Source organism: Stegodyphus dumicola, chromosome 9 (assembly GCF_044657685.1).
Source record: "Stegodyphus dumicola isolate Sdum_Otavi_A_Nest chromosome 9, ASM4465768v1".
Classification (NCBI taxonomy): domain Eukaryota; kingdom Metazoa; phylum Arthropoda; class Arachnida; order Araneae; family Eresidae; genus Stegodyphus; species Stegodyphus dumicola.
The window spans coordinates 170,251,015-170,264,859 of NC_140776.1; positions in this window are offsets into that span (position 1 = coordinate 170,251,015).

The following is a 13,845-nucleotide window of genomic DNA, read 5'->3' on the forward strand; positions in this document are numbered from 1 at the left end:
GGTTCCCTTTGCTAAATTCTTAATTTACAATCTAGTTTCATTTCCCTTTTTACATTATGCACGAACGGAAGAAGAAACTCGGCAACTCTCGTCGTTCCACAGTTCTATCTAGAAGCACATCTAATGCTAAATTTTTTACAGGTATTTTAATTAAAAATGTTTTTTTTTTGAAGTTATAACAATTACTAAAAAATATAACAGTAAAAAGCAAATATGGAAACAGTTGCATATTTTATTAGAACTAAATTTCCATCTGTAAAAGAATGAGTAAAGTTTAATAAGATTTATTACTGAAGAGCTAATTTTAAAAATTACTCGTTTGATTTCGGTTGGATTTTGATTTTTTAATCGTACAATATAAATACGGGAAAATAGGTAATGTCGTTTCAGAAGGTCAAATTTTATGTCAAAATTCTTATGTCAGAACAATACTATAAAGAAATCTGTCTTAAGTCGCGTTTTCGACACTTGAAAAATTCAAATTGTCGTCGTTCAGCCCAGTAGAACGGGAGATAATGTAACTGTTCGATTTTTTGTACAGGTGATAAATTACTTTGCAAACACTTTCGGAATTTAATACATTATGAAACTCACGGCACTTAACCTTTTGTTCCTCAAAATGTTTATTCATCGATATCCTTAATTCCAACCGAGAATATGAATGAGAAATTAAATTTTGTTGTTATAAAATTGCAAGTTGTAATAAAAATAAATTCTTTAAATGGTAGTTCATTTTCTATAAATACCTTTATTTTGTCTTGAAGCAAAATTGGTATAATTCAATTTACACCTTGAGGAAGGAAGGTTCAGACCGCTTGATTATGATTCCATCTTGAAAGGACTGTCAATGAAGCATTTCTTTTATTTCAGTAGTTTTCAATAACGCATTAAAGTATCTTAAGTTTTTCGCTTCATTTCATGTCAATATTTGATAAAATAGTGTATTCGGATTACTTCAGAAATGAAACTTTTCATAGCTACTAGTATATGACAAAGGTAATATTTACCATTAACTTAAAAAATTCTAAGTTTGGCTTAAATCTGAAATCTTAAGATTTTAAAATTAGTAGTCCTCGTCAAAGTAAATAGAAGTTTTATAAATGTAACGTCTGTCTAAATTTAAACATGGATGTTGAACAGTATCCTCTGACAACACTAAAGGGACTAAATTTACACTTAAAATGCTAAAGAATTTGTATTTGTAATTAAAGAGTATAGTATTTTAAATGAAAACCTTTGACAGATTTAGAAACATTAATGTAGAACAACCCAATATCCATGCAAAAGCAAGTATGTGACGTATATGTATTCGTTCAAGTATTTAACTTTTAATGACGACCGAAAGTTGTAACTTGAAAACATTAAGTATTTTAAGTTTTTAATACTTTGACAGCATGAAAATTCGGTAAATAGCAATCTTCCTTGCAGACTTGATTAAGTTCTTTCATCACTTGAAATGGAGAATGACAAGGACTCAACATTGGAATAAATTCATGATTAAAGTCCTTGTTTCAATTTAACTTTGTGAAGTTTAATAGCCCGTAATGTATGTGCCTCTATTGAAGATTTCTTTTAACAGGAGAAATCATTGAAATTGGTCAATACTTCTGTAAACCTCTGAAATCATTGTATACTTAAGTTTCAGTATTGAGTTTTGAAATTTCCATTTTTTGTCAGGTCATTGTGTTCCACATCATGGTTTGGTTTATTTGATTATGCTGTCTAAGGGAAAGGATACCTTCGTGGTGCATTCTCTAAAAGCTGGCTCGTGGGCATAACCACGAGGATTCCCATGTAGCCAGCCCGTTCTCCGGGACTTCATACTACAGCAACTGGCGTGCTTGTCCGCCAAACAGATCAAACATCTGAATAGTAGCAGTTCATATCCCTCTAAAAGGTCTAGCTTCACATTCATTTTAGGGGTTTTTCTTAACTGTAGGGAAAATGTGAGTGATTCTCGTTATGTTCAAACGGAAAAGCATTTCTTATCAAAATTGGAAGCCTTACATTTTGCCGCTATGTAAAAAAAAATTTGGGCATTGTTGTAACGGTTACCGGAGTTTACTCGTGGTCTTTCTAGTCAAACACACATGGGTAAGAAAACTCGAAAGAGCATGATGCATAAGACTTTGATACTTTGTAGGTTATTCTGGCATGCAGTGGGAGATGCATTACTCCTGCTCTTTCCAGATTTCTGAATGAATCCCCCTTAGGGTCCTGACATATGTAAAAGTCCAAAAATGAAGCTATCTCCAGTTGAGATAGCTTGTAAAAGAAAACGAGAAGTGAAGCCCTGAGCTTCGGTGATCAGCAAGCCATGTCTGGGGCAGCTGCAGAAGGACAGGGAGATGGAGAAAGCTGGCCGGAATATGTGAAGAGGTTTGTTTGTAGAAATCGAAAGTGGTGAGCTTGCAAACTACTATACAATACTAAAAGCAATACAAAAATGCAGAAACGTTAAAAGAAAACATATATGGAGAAATATTAAAGAAAAGTTCTATGTAAAATATAAAATGTTATCTGTTCTGACAAAACAGGAATTAATCTGAAGTGATTGCCCCTTGAGTAAAAAACAGGAAGAAATAATATGCGATAATCTATATGGGTATAACAAAATTTTAAAACTTCTATTTTAAAGGCAAAACAATCAAACAATGAGTTTGCTGGCTTCTGGTAGCCAGGATAGTGGCGTAGCAAAGTTCGAATGTTTACAGCACTACATAAAGGCAAAAATTTTACTTTTCGGTAAAAAAGTCACAAATGGGGGAAAATGAGCCCTTGAAATTATTCGTAAAAACGGGGACGACAAATGTAAACATAGTTAAGATCATAATTTCACATGCAGTAAACTGTTAGCCTCCACCTCTTTTATATGAACGCGAGCTTCACTGAAAGTTCTTCGTTGGCATCCTTGAGTGCTTCGCAATCTTTGAACTAATGTAAATGTCCTCAGACGATGTTACTTTGTAAATGCCGTTAGCTGAATACAATGGATATCTTCAGTCCGTCATGCTCTTCAGATTCGCAAGCAAGTCTCGTATCATGGCTGGTAAAGCTGAAATATTAAATCTGGATATCGATTTTCCTTTATGTGTACTGTTTGGATATAGCAAATTAAATTTGTAATTCCATGGGTCGTCTTGTAGCTTAATTCGTTGAGCGGGGAGTGTGTCCATCGAAGCCGACAATATCAGATTTAAATAAATTTAGTAATTGCAGTGAAATTGGATAAAACCAACTTTTTAAATTAAAATTGTTTTTATTAGCATTTTGGCAACGTAGGCATTTGTAAAAAGCACAATATTTGGCTGCTATCTTTTTGGATCAAATCGTTTATTTTGGTCGTTGGTTTCATCAGTACTCATGCCCCGTGTCTCATTGTCAAGTTCTATTTCCTGGTCTACTGAATTATCTTTCAAACATGACAATCGCAATACTCGGTGATGTTCACGTTTGGATAAGTATTCACTCGACTTATCACTATCGTCTTTTTCGAATATTTTGAGTCATATGTACAATACTGTTAAAAACAATTTTCTATTCTCAATCGTCTGCACTCTTCTGTTACTATTTCTTACTAATCTTCTCTAACAGGTCGCTTTTTTGCCGTTCGTATAAGTGTGCCTTGGCTGCATCGTTGTCCTAGTCCAAAAGAAAAATAAGGTGAATTAAAGTCCTTGGTTCATTCTCCCCAGTACTCGCTCCCTGTCGGCTGAACGCGTTAGACCCAAAACTTAGGTAATCTGTGGATTCTAACCCCAGCGATCAACTGCGCAGCTAGTATCCTGGATACTGACCCTGATTGCCGTCGCGATAGGCTCGGGTTCGAATCTCTGAGAAGGTATGGCTGTAAATGTCCATCCCTTCATAGGAGGCACCGATGGCCACCTATTAGGTGCTTCCATAATGAAAGGCCTCCGCTTCCGACTCTTGTAGCGTCTCAAGGCTAACAACACCTTTTTGAACTCGTCCGTTGTAAATTCGTTTTACACGTCACTCCTCTAAATGTCTCCATGATGTAATTTCCTTTTCGGAAGCGCTTTACCATCTGCTTCTTAAACGTCTGTCATCTGTTAAAAAAACGTCTGGCCATTAAAACGAAGCTACACACATAAAATGAAAATGAGAATCCTAAAACATCACAAATTTTGCACGTAAAATTTCGATATCGTATTGAAAAGAGATCTCATTGATGAGCGTGAAAAATGTGAAACTCGGGTTTTTATATATTATTCATTCTCGATATAGCTCTGAAGGATAGGATAAGTCATTCGATGAAGCACGAGTAATATCCGCTGATATGGGTTGACCTCATGGCCCTTGTCGAAAACATCTGATCTGAAGAAAATCGTGAAACATCGCAATATACGCTAACTTTTTCTGGCATGCTAGCAGGAAACCATTAACTAGTAAAATTCGAGAATAACTGTGGTTGCTGAACATCGCAAATATCAGTCGAGTGTTAGTTTTCAGAATATATCGACCGATTCACAGTTACTCGTAACTTGTTTTGAAGAACCTTCATCGCCAATACTCGAACCTTTTTAATCTTTATATTTCTCTGGTCTTCATAAATGTTCTGTTATTCAGCAGTTTGGTGTGGGTTAGCCTCTGCATTACAAAATATTTTTTCTGTCGCTTATCAACACTTTTAAATATTTCGGATTACATTCCAAGATTTGTCTTACTGATGTAATGCTGCCAACTGTAAAAATAAATATATATATTTAGATGATTTAATTGTTACTATGATCTTTCAAGACTGACATTCCCATCAATCAGTATTAGGTGTAATCCCGAAATTTCAATTTTGAAATTTTCAAATTCGTTCTACACGCCACTCCTCTAAATGTCTCCATGATGTAATTTCCTTTTCGGTGGCGCTTTACCATCTGTTTCTTTATTTTATGGTCGGTGTTATAACTTTACTCATATGAGGTACCTTTCTGCTTATGCCTTGTAGTTCTATTTCTGTTTTGTGCTAGAGATGCATTGTTACGACAAAGCACGAAATGACTTCGTAGATATAGGCTGGCGTATAAGTTATACATGGGAGAAAAACCACGAAAACGCCCATGCACGTAGCTCCGTTCGTCTGGATGAGTATCTTCTGAAGGGAGAAGAGAATCCCAGCTGCCCAAACTGCAATGCAGATCTGACAGTCCATCACATCTTGGTGGAATGCCAGAGTTTTATTTTCGCCAAAAACATTTTAATTGTTCAGAACTGAACTTAGGAAATTTAATTGGAAAAACACATCATCGTAATTTGTTTCTGTTTTTAAAAGGTATTGGCTTTTTACAAATGACTAATTGCATTGTTACCATTTGTCTGGCGCAGATAACCTTCACAGGTTTTGTGCCAAATTACAATAATCCAATCCGTTCGTCTGGATTCGAGCTTAGGTTGGCAATACCAGCTTTCAGCTGTTTTACTGATCCCCCGGGTAGGCGTTTTGTTACAGATGAATCTAACTTTGAAATATTCTAGGTTTCATGAAAAATATTTTTGCAAAGGCTGTTTGGACTTTAATCAAACACTTACATCATTGTTATGCATAAAATCTATAGTCAATTATTTCATAAATTGGTAGTTGCAAAGGTTTATCACTTATTTTCATTCTTTAATCATTACAACCGTGTCGAAACTTTTATCTTTGAGCAATGATCTGTGTGGATCATGTGAACCTGTTCTTGAACAATTTTAAACGTTTCTGTTTGGAACTGCAATTAAAACTGAATTAAAGCTGGCTTTGCGTGGAGTTGAAAACAAATTACTCGTGCTTCAAAATGTGGATTCGCGTTATTTAATCTTAAAAAAAATAAATTTTCAAATTATATTAGACTCGAAAAAAGCATGTTAAGATATGAAGTGTCATAATTACGAACAAAAATCTTCGAACAGCTGATTTTAGGGTAGAAAAGACAAAGTAGTGGACAAGTTATTTTACCCTTCGAAATTTCGTTAAGTGTTTTAGTGCTGTTAGTAAGTCTTGTATGGTATTTTCTTCTTTTGTGTTACGAAACATATATTTTCTTTTGAATTTTATTCACAGATTTGAGTTTTCCTGTGGGCAGCTATCCTGGTTTTACGAACTTGAAAATCCACCTAAAAGGTTAGTTAAATGAAACAAAATAGTACACGTTTTCTCTCCTATATGGAAAGTAGTTTGCTAAAGTACCAAGTAATATTTTTCTTTCGCAAGCGACCTTTCATATAAGATCCTCTACGATAAATTTTGTCGCAAGTAGATAAATACTGTTGGCTATCAAAATTCTTACATCAAGAAGGAAATTAGCAGACCAATGTATGTTTCGCAAATAAATTATGATTGCTGGACGGAATAATTAAAATTTGCTGAGGTGTAAAACATGCAGAAATCGATCTCTCGAGCGTGTTTATCTGGCAAAATTTAGAAGCTGTTGTACGACTGTGACTGGAGTCGAATAGCCCTGGACGGTAATTATGAGTACTGAAGTTCATAAGGCTTCGAGCCTATATCGGAGTTCATGTCATATTAGCTGGTGGATGTTATTGTATCATTCTGTTTGCAGCCAGTTATAGGGCATATTTAAATCCTGAGAGATATTGAAAACGTGGTAGACAAAGAAGCAAACGAGCACAGATTTGGGAAACGGGGGAAATATTCGCAACATACCTCTTCCGTTGTCCTTCTGGTAGTTGGCGGCCGAGCGGTAAAATCGCTGAACACTGGTAGTTCGGTCCGAGGTTCGAATCCCGCGAACGGGCTGGCTGCATGGGTGTTTTCGTGGTTTTCCCCATGTGTAACGTGTATACGAGCCAGTTTCCCTTAGAAAGTCCTCCACGAAAGGCATCCCTTCTCTTAGGCAGATAGCCCTAGTGTGCTTTGCCATAATTAAATACACACACACACACACACACACACACACACACCTTCTGGTAGTTGGGCGACGAGAGCACCGAAGTTGTACCACAGCCATTCAAGTACGGTATTCATGATGCTGCCGAGATTTGTCAGAAAAGATGTCATGTTGTTGATGTGTTCATGTCCATCGTTGAACTCACCATAGTAAATGCTAATTTCTTCCTGTAGCGTCAAAGGAAGCTGAAGTTGTAATCATCGTGGGGATGATACATGGCGTTGCAGCCATCGTCGCACCGTAGTTGGCTATATTTATGAATAAGACACTGAGTTTTTTTATCAGAGTACATGATGTGGCTATAAGATTCTACAAAAATGTAGACTAGGTACCTCTATAGAACTCTGCTGAACAGGGACCAATGAGATTATACACGTCTCTCTTTATCTCCATTCGCAATCCATCAGCTGCATATCTAAATGAGCCATTAGATATTTACAGAAGCCAGTAGCAATTAATTGCTTTGATAATCCGCAGTAGCAATAGGATGCGATTCTCCTGTTGTCTAATTCTGCGATGGGCTGGTATCTGATGTCACTATGTTGCATCTGCTTTGACTTCGCCTGATCAAAGCTAGGACATCCCAAATTAATTTTAATCATACATAATTATTTATAGTAGTGTCAAATCGGCCTCGAAGTAATTTTATGCTGCCTGTGAATATATTTCCCATAAATTAATTTGTATTACTGTGTGACAAGAATTTGAAGAAAAAGTTTAAGAATTTAATGGTTTGGAGTCCAGTTTTATGTTATATTCATCACCAAAAACGAACGCAACTCTTCAGGGGTTCCATCATATTCGATGTATGAATTCAATAACAGAATTGTGCGATGGGCTGGTAGGGGTGTCATATTAATTGAGATATAACATAATCTTCCGCACAACAGAAGAGCAAGATGATTTTCCAATGAAAAATCAATATTTCAATCTTCGTTTCATACTGATTCTCTTGGTTTCATTGATTTTCTATGTAATGGGAACGTGCCATTAAATGCCATAAATGAACGTTGTACAGTACTTATTCTAAGACAGAGGGTCTGTGAAGGATTTTTTTTTCTGGAAAATATTAGTTTGCTTTTTGTTTTATTTGATTGCGCCAAGGCCTCGAGTGTTATCTGTCTAAGGGCACGGATGCCTTCGTCGAGGACTTTCTAAGGGAAACTGGCTCGTATGAACGTAACACATGGAGAAAGAAACGAAAACGCTCACTCAGCCAGCCCTTTCGCGAGATTCGAACCTCGGACAGGACTACCAGTGTTCCGCGACTTTACTACTAGGCCGCTGGAGGGCCTCTGGAAAGTACTAGATTTAATGGAAGGAGGTTTGTAATAAACAATACATCGTTTGAAACCTCCAAGTAATATAATATAGAAAAATGATAATTTGAAAGTTTTCGTGCTTCTAGAAAAAAAACCTGAAAAAGAAAAGGAAAACTGAAGGAATGAGAGACATTTCTATACCATGTATGTTCCCAAGTCCTTTTCATCTACCAAAGATTTCATTGAAATTCAAACTTCAGCGAGTTTTCCTTACTTGTATTAAATTTAAATATTGCATTTCTTATCTTGATCAAGAATAGTTACGAAAAAAAAAATTCTTTCACGGTGGTTTTATAAAAATTTCTATTTGATTAAAAGTATTTAAAGAAAAGTGAACTTTATTTTTACGTATGATTACACATTTAAGCAGTCATCTTTTATTGTTAGTTATCTTTTATTGGATAAATTGTACAATTTTATGAATTTTAATTACTCTCCACATAGTTTCACTCTTTTGTAATACAGCTTTAAATAAATATGAAAAACTAACCGGATTTCTTTGCGAATATGCTTCGAAACACCACTCTCTGTAAACATCTGCTTTAGGTAATGCTTATATTTTGTCTCCAATGTATGTCTTTAAGTAAATAGCTAAACAAGTGTATTATGCAAGTCATAGAAATTGTATCTGCAGTTTATGTTTTGGCATGCAAAACAATATTACCAGTGTTTATTTTTCTATACATTACTTTATAGAGATAGTCCCATGTTGTTGCTCTTTCTTTAGTAGAAGGTTTTATGCGTTTAGTTATCCAAGAAAGGTTACAAGCCTTGTTTTATAATTTGAAACAGAGCTCATGAAGAAACAAAGTCAACTTGCTCGAAGTGTGATGTGATAAGTATTGCACGGTTAGTTCAAAATATGAATAGGATTGAATTTATTAATTTAAGACAAAAGGCTATCTGACTAAGCGAGTTATGCCTTCGTGGCGGAATTTCTAGGGGTTATTGACACTACAGGTGAAGAAAAAAGAATTGACGGTAGACTTTCTCTTTTAGCTTAAATAGATGCTTGTGTTCAATGTACAGGATTACTAATGAAAGTGTTAGGATGTTGTAGAACTAATAAAACAAACAAAAGATTTTACCCACACGTATCTCTTATTCTATTCTTTATTTATTCCATTTATTAATTGAAAATGACGTTATGTAAAATTGGTCAATGATACGAGAAAGAAGATACACAATTTAAGATGTCGGTAGTTATATTCTTTGTAAATGTTAGATCTCTAAATAAACTGCCACATATATAAATGGATAGTTACTCGCACCATATTGAAATTTAAACGATGTTTCATAAGATCGAGTGGCCTTTCATTTTGTTTGACGTCTACTTCGAAATATCCCATCAAAGGAAAGGTCCACAAGCAGCTGAGCGGTAAAGTCGCTAAACCATGGGCGTTCGGTTCGAGGTTCAAATACAGCGAACGGGCTGGCTGCATCGGCATGTTTTGGTTTTCCCCATGCAGTTTCTCTTAGAAAATCCTCCACGAAAATATCCATTTCCTTAGGTAGATAGCCCTAGAGGCTTTGTGATAATGAAATAAACCAAACCCATCAAAAGAATAGAAAAGTCTGTATCTACAGCAAACTCTTCATCCATTAATAAAGTAGTCTCAGAATATTTCATCAATGCACTAAACAAGAACATCTTCAAAGTTACTAAATTAACAGTTTGATGTATATATACGGAGTTAGAATAAATCTTGATTGTCTATTAATAATTACATTAACCATACAAATGTAATCTAGTTTTGAGTCCTGTATTCTTATGCTTTTAACAGTAAATTCTGTTGGTACACAATCTTCTTCTACACTACACAAATTTTTATAAAACGCAACACCAATAACTTTTCGAAATAAAGTATAAGGAAGATCATCCAAAAAGTGTAACTGTCTTCCAGAAATTTTGCCACTTGTACGCGGTCGCGCATTCGCACGGAGTTCTAACTTCACCAAAGTTTCAATACTTTTGGCAATTTACTATGCTTATACACTTTGTCCAATTTTTTTAAAATCGTTATGGAGGAACGTTATCCTAAGTTTAGACAGCCCTTTCGCTGAAATTTAAAGCTTAGTTGAACTAAGAGCTTCAGATACATTTCCCCCATGCCCTGCTCCCAGAAATTAACGGCTACAGTTTGCCTTCCTTGGTTACTTTATCTCAGGAATGTTTATTTTATCTTATTTATCATTGCAACTTCCTAAGCATTATGAAAAATAATCTGATGTGTACACCACATGACTTCCTTGTACAGAATATTAAATTATAAGCATTTTTTCTTGCATTTCATTTAAACTTATTGAATTAAATCTACTTCGTCGACAGCGCATAAACCACAATAGAATAAATGCATTGTTTAAAATTCACTCTAGTATTTGCTTACCATAGCGACACTCTGGCGCTAGATTCACTTAACAGTATTAATAAATATATAACAGTTAACTTATATAATAATTATATAAGGGAAACTAAGTTAACTGTTATATAATCCAATAATTATATAACAGTTAACTTATATATTTCGTTCATATTATAACTCATAATGCACAAAATTTATATCATTTAAAGAATAGAATTATCTAATCGTTGCCACATGTTCTATTCAAATACTATAATAAAGCTAGAACGATGTATAAAAGAAATTAAGCAAACAAAACAAAAGCGAAACAGTTTTTCACAGACGATTGAGTATTTCTCATTGAATTAATTCCGTTCTCACTTCGCGAGAAGGCAAAAATACATAAAAACTCAAAATATCTATATTAAAAATTACGAAGTAAATCTTCCACATCTATTTCCTCGAAAACATTTCAGAAAGGATGAAGCATGATTTAATTGGCAATAATAAATGAAGGCGTTATCTTTGTTGTTGCGAAGCTAAGTTTCTCTAGATTGGCAACAAATCCACTAGTCTGCTGTTTCAAATGTAAACAATCAATGGCCGACATAAAAAAAAGCTTAGCGGCACTTAAACAACTTTAAAGTTGTTGATAATTCTAAAAATATTGCATATAGAATTACTAAAGGCATAAAAACCTTAACCGGAAGATAAGAACAACATAATTCAATCATTTTTAAAGCAAAAAATGTACAATTTACAAACACATACAAGTAAAGAAACTGAGATCACTGGTAACAGAGTGGATATATATATAAATATATTTATATACATTTGGTGCTGCCGATTGCAACCAAAATACGAGGTGCACATCTACATGTTATAGCAGTATATACAAAATTTCAACGTTCTGAGGCTACTCGTTTTTGAGTTATGCGAGATACGTACGAATGGATACGAATATCTCTGAGGAAAATTCAGGAGTTCTAATATATTTCTTCTGATAAGAATAAATTCGATTAAAATATTATCAGACTTGTGCGTCCGATCTATTACGAACCGTATGCACGTAAATATATTCTTAAATGATCCTGTAGTAAACTTGGAATCGGCAACAATACAATTGTTTTTAACTTCCTTGTACGAAGTAAAAAGGAAGTATTGTAATCGCGAAAAGTTTCAGGCAGCATATTTCAATGAAAATATCCAATTTCACCGCTATCGAATGCAATTTAACGATGTTTTTGCGTGACATCTGTGCGTAAGGTCAAAGTAAAAGACTCGTTTCCTCCAAAAATATTATAAAACTGCTTTAAAATTAATTCTGAAGAGAATTTTTTGTGGCATCTGCCGCACCAAACGTATAAGTATATTTATATATATATCCACTGTGTTATCCGGCTCAGTGATCTCAGTTTCTTTACTCTTATATGTTTCTAAATTGTACATTTTTTTGCTTTAAAAATGATTGAATTATGTTGCTCTTACCTTCCGGTTAACGTTTTTATGCCTTTAGTAAATCTGGATGCAATATGTTTAGAATTATCAACAATTTTAAAGTTGTTTAAATGCCGCTAAGCGTTTTTTTATGGCGGCCATTGATTGTTTACATTTGAAACAGCAGACTAGCGGATTTGTTGACAATCTAGAAAAACTTAGCTTCGCAACAACAAAGATAACGCCTTCATTTATTATTGCCAGTTAAATCAAGTTTAATACTTTCTGGAATTTTTTCGAGGAAATAACTGTTTAAGATTTACTTAGCAATTTTTAATGCAGATATTTTGTGTTTTTATGTTTTTTGCCTCCTCGCGAAGTGAGAACTGAATTAGTTGAATGAGAAATACTCAATCGTCTGTGAACTGTTTTTTTTTTGTTTTGTTTGCTTAATTTCTTTTATACACCATTCTAGCTTTATCATAGTATTGGAATAGAACATGCGGCAACGACTAGATAATTCTATTCTTTAAATGATATAAATTTTATGCAATCTGAGTTATAATATGAACGAAATATAATACTGTTAAGTGAATCTAGCGCCAGAGTGTCGCTATGGTAAACAAATAGAGTGAATTTTAAAGAGTGCATTTATTCTATTGTGGTTTATGGGCTGTCGGCGAAGTAGATTTAATTCAATCCAATAAGTTTAAATGAAATGCAAGAAAAGATGCGTATAATTTAATATTTCGTACAAAGAAGTCATGTCTTGTACACATCAGAATTTTTAATATATTACTTCTTGAATTCTTTTTGAAAAGAATTTAAATGCATTATATCTAAAAACTGTTAAAAATTTGTTTGGCTTGATGCAGTAATTTTAGTTGGTGATATTTTAAGTAGCGTTTGAAGCAATAATTTACACTGGTAGCATATTTGACAATTTTTTTATGGACAAAGATCTTAAAAGTTTGTTCCATAGACAATAGACGGCCAAGCAAGAATCCCTTACTGGAAAGCTTTATTATAAAAATTCAGGGCGTGGGGGGGAAAGCTAAGAATGATTAATTATCGACCTTGGAACGAGACACCTCACGAAAGAATCTCTCCCAAAAATCCTTGAAAACGTTCCACAATGTATTAATTCCATCCCGATTTCTTCTTTGTGGAATTTTTTTTTCATTGTTGGTTGCCTCGAGATTAATGTGTTGGCCAGGGAATTCATTCCCGTGGCGCATTCGATAGCTGCTATTTGCTGAGCCCTGCGTTATTTATTACTGTGCTGAAAGGTCCCCCTCCCCACGAAAAAAAGAACTATTCTCAGAGTAGAAGGCAGGAAAAAAAGTAGATGAGGGTAGAAAAATGGCTTCTCCAGAAAGGATTGCAAAGGTCTGGAGGGTCAAGAGGGAAAAGTGGTCATCCGTCATCGCAGGCAGGATGACCCGTACGAATGTCCATCTGCTTTGCTCTTGTGCCTGAAAGGTTATTAGTTGTCGACAGTTCAAGAAAGACTCCGATATTTTTGCTCATTTCTTGCTGATTCGTCTGTATATCGCATAGGTTAGTTTTTTCATCTCAAGTTATTAATAATTCCTTGCGAAGCTTCACTTTGACTTATTTCTTAGATTTTGCTCGTGTGCATACGAATAGATTCTATTCATGCATCTAGAGCACAGTCTCAATTATCAGGACTTAGTTTAGTTTTGTTATGTTCGGATTATCGGAACATATCATAACTAAACTAAGAACACTTTTTCTACTGAACAATATAGCATTCCTTTTAACTAAATAGAAGTTTATTAACCACTAAAAATTAGTTTTATAATTAAAATATTTTTTTCA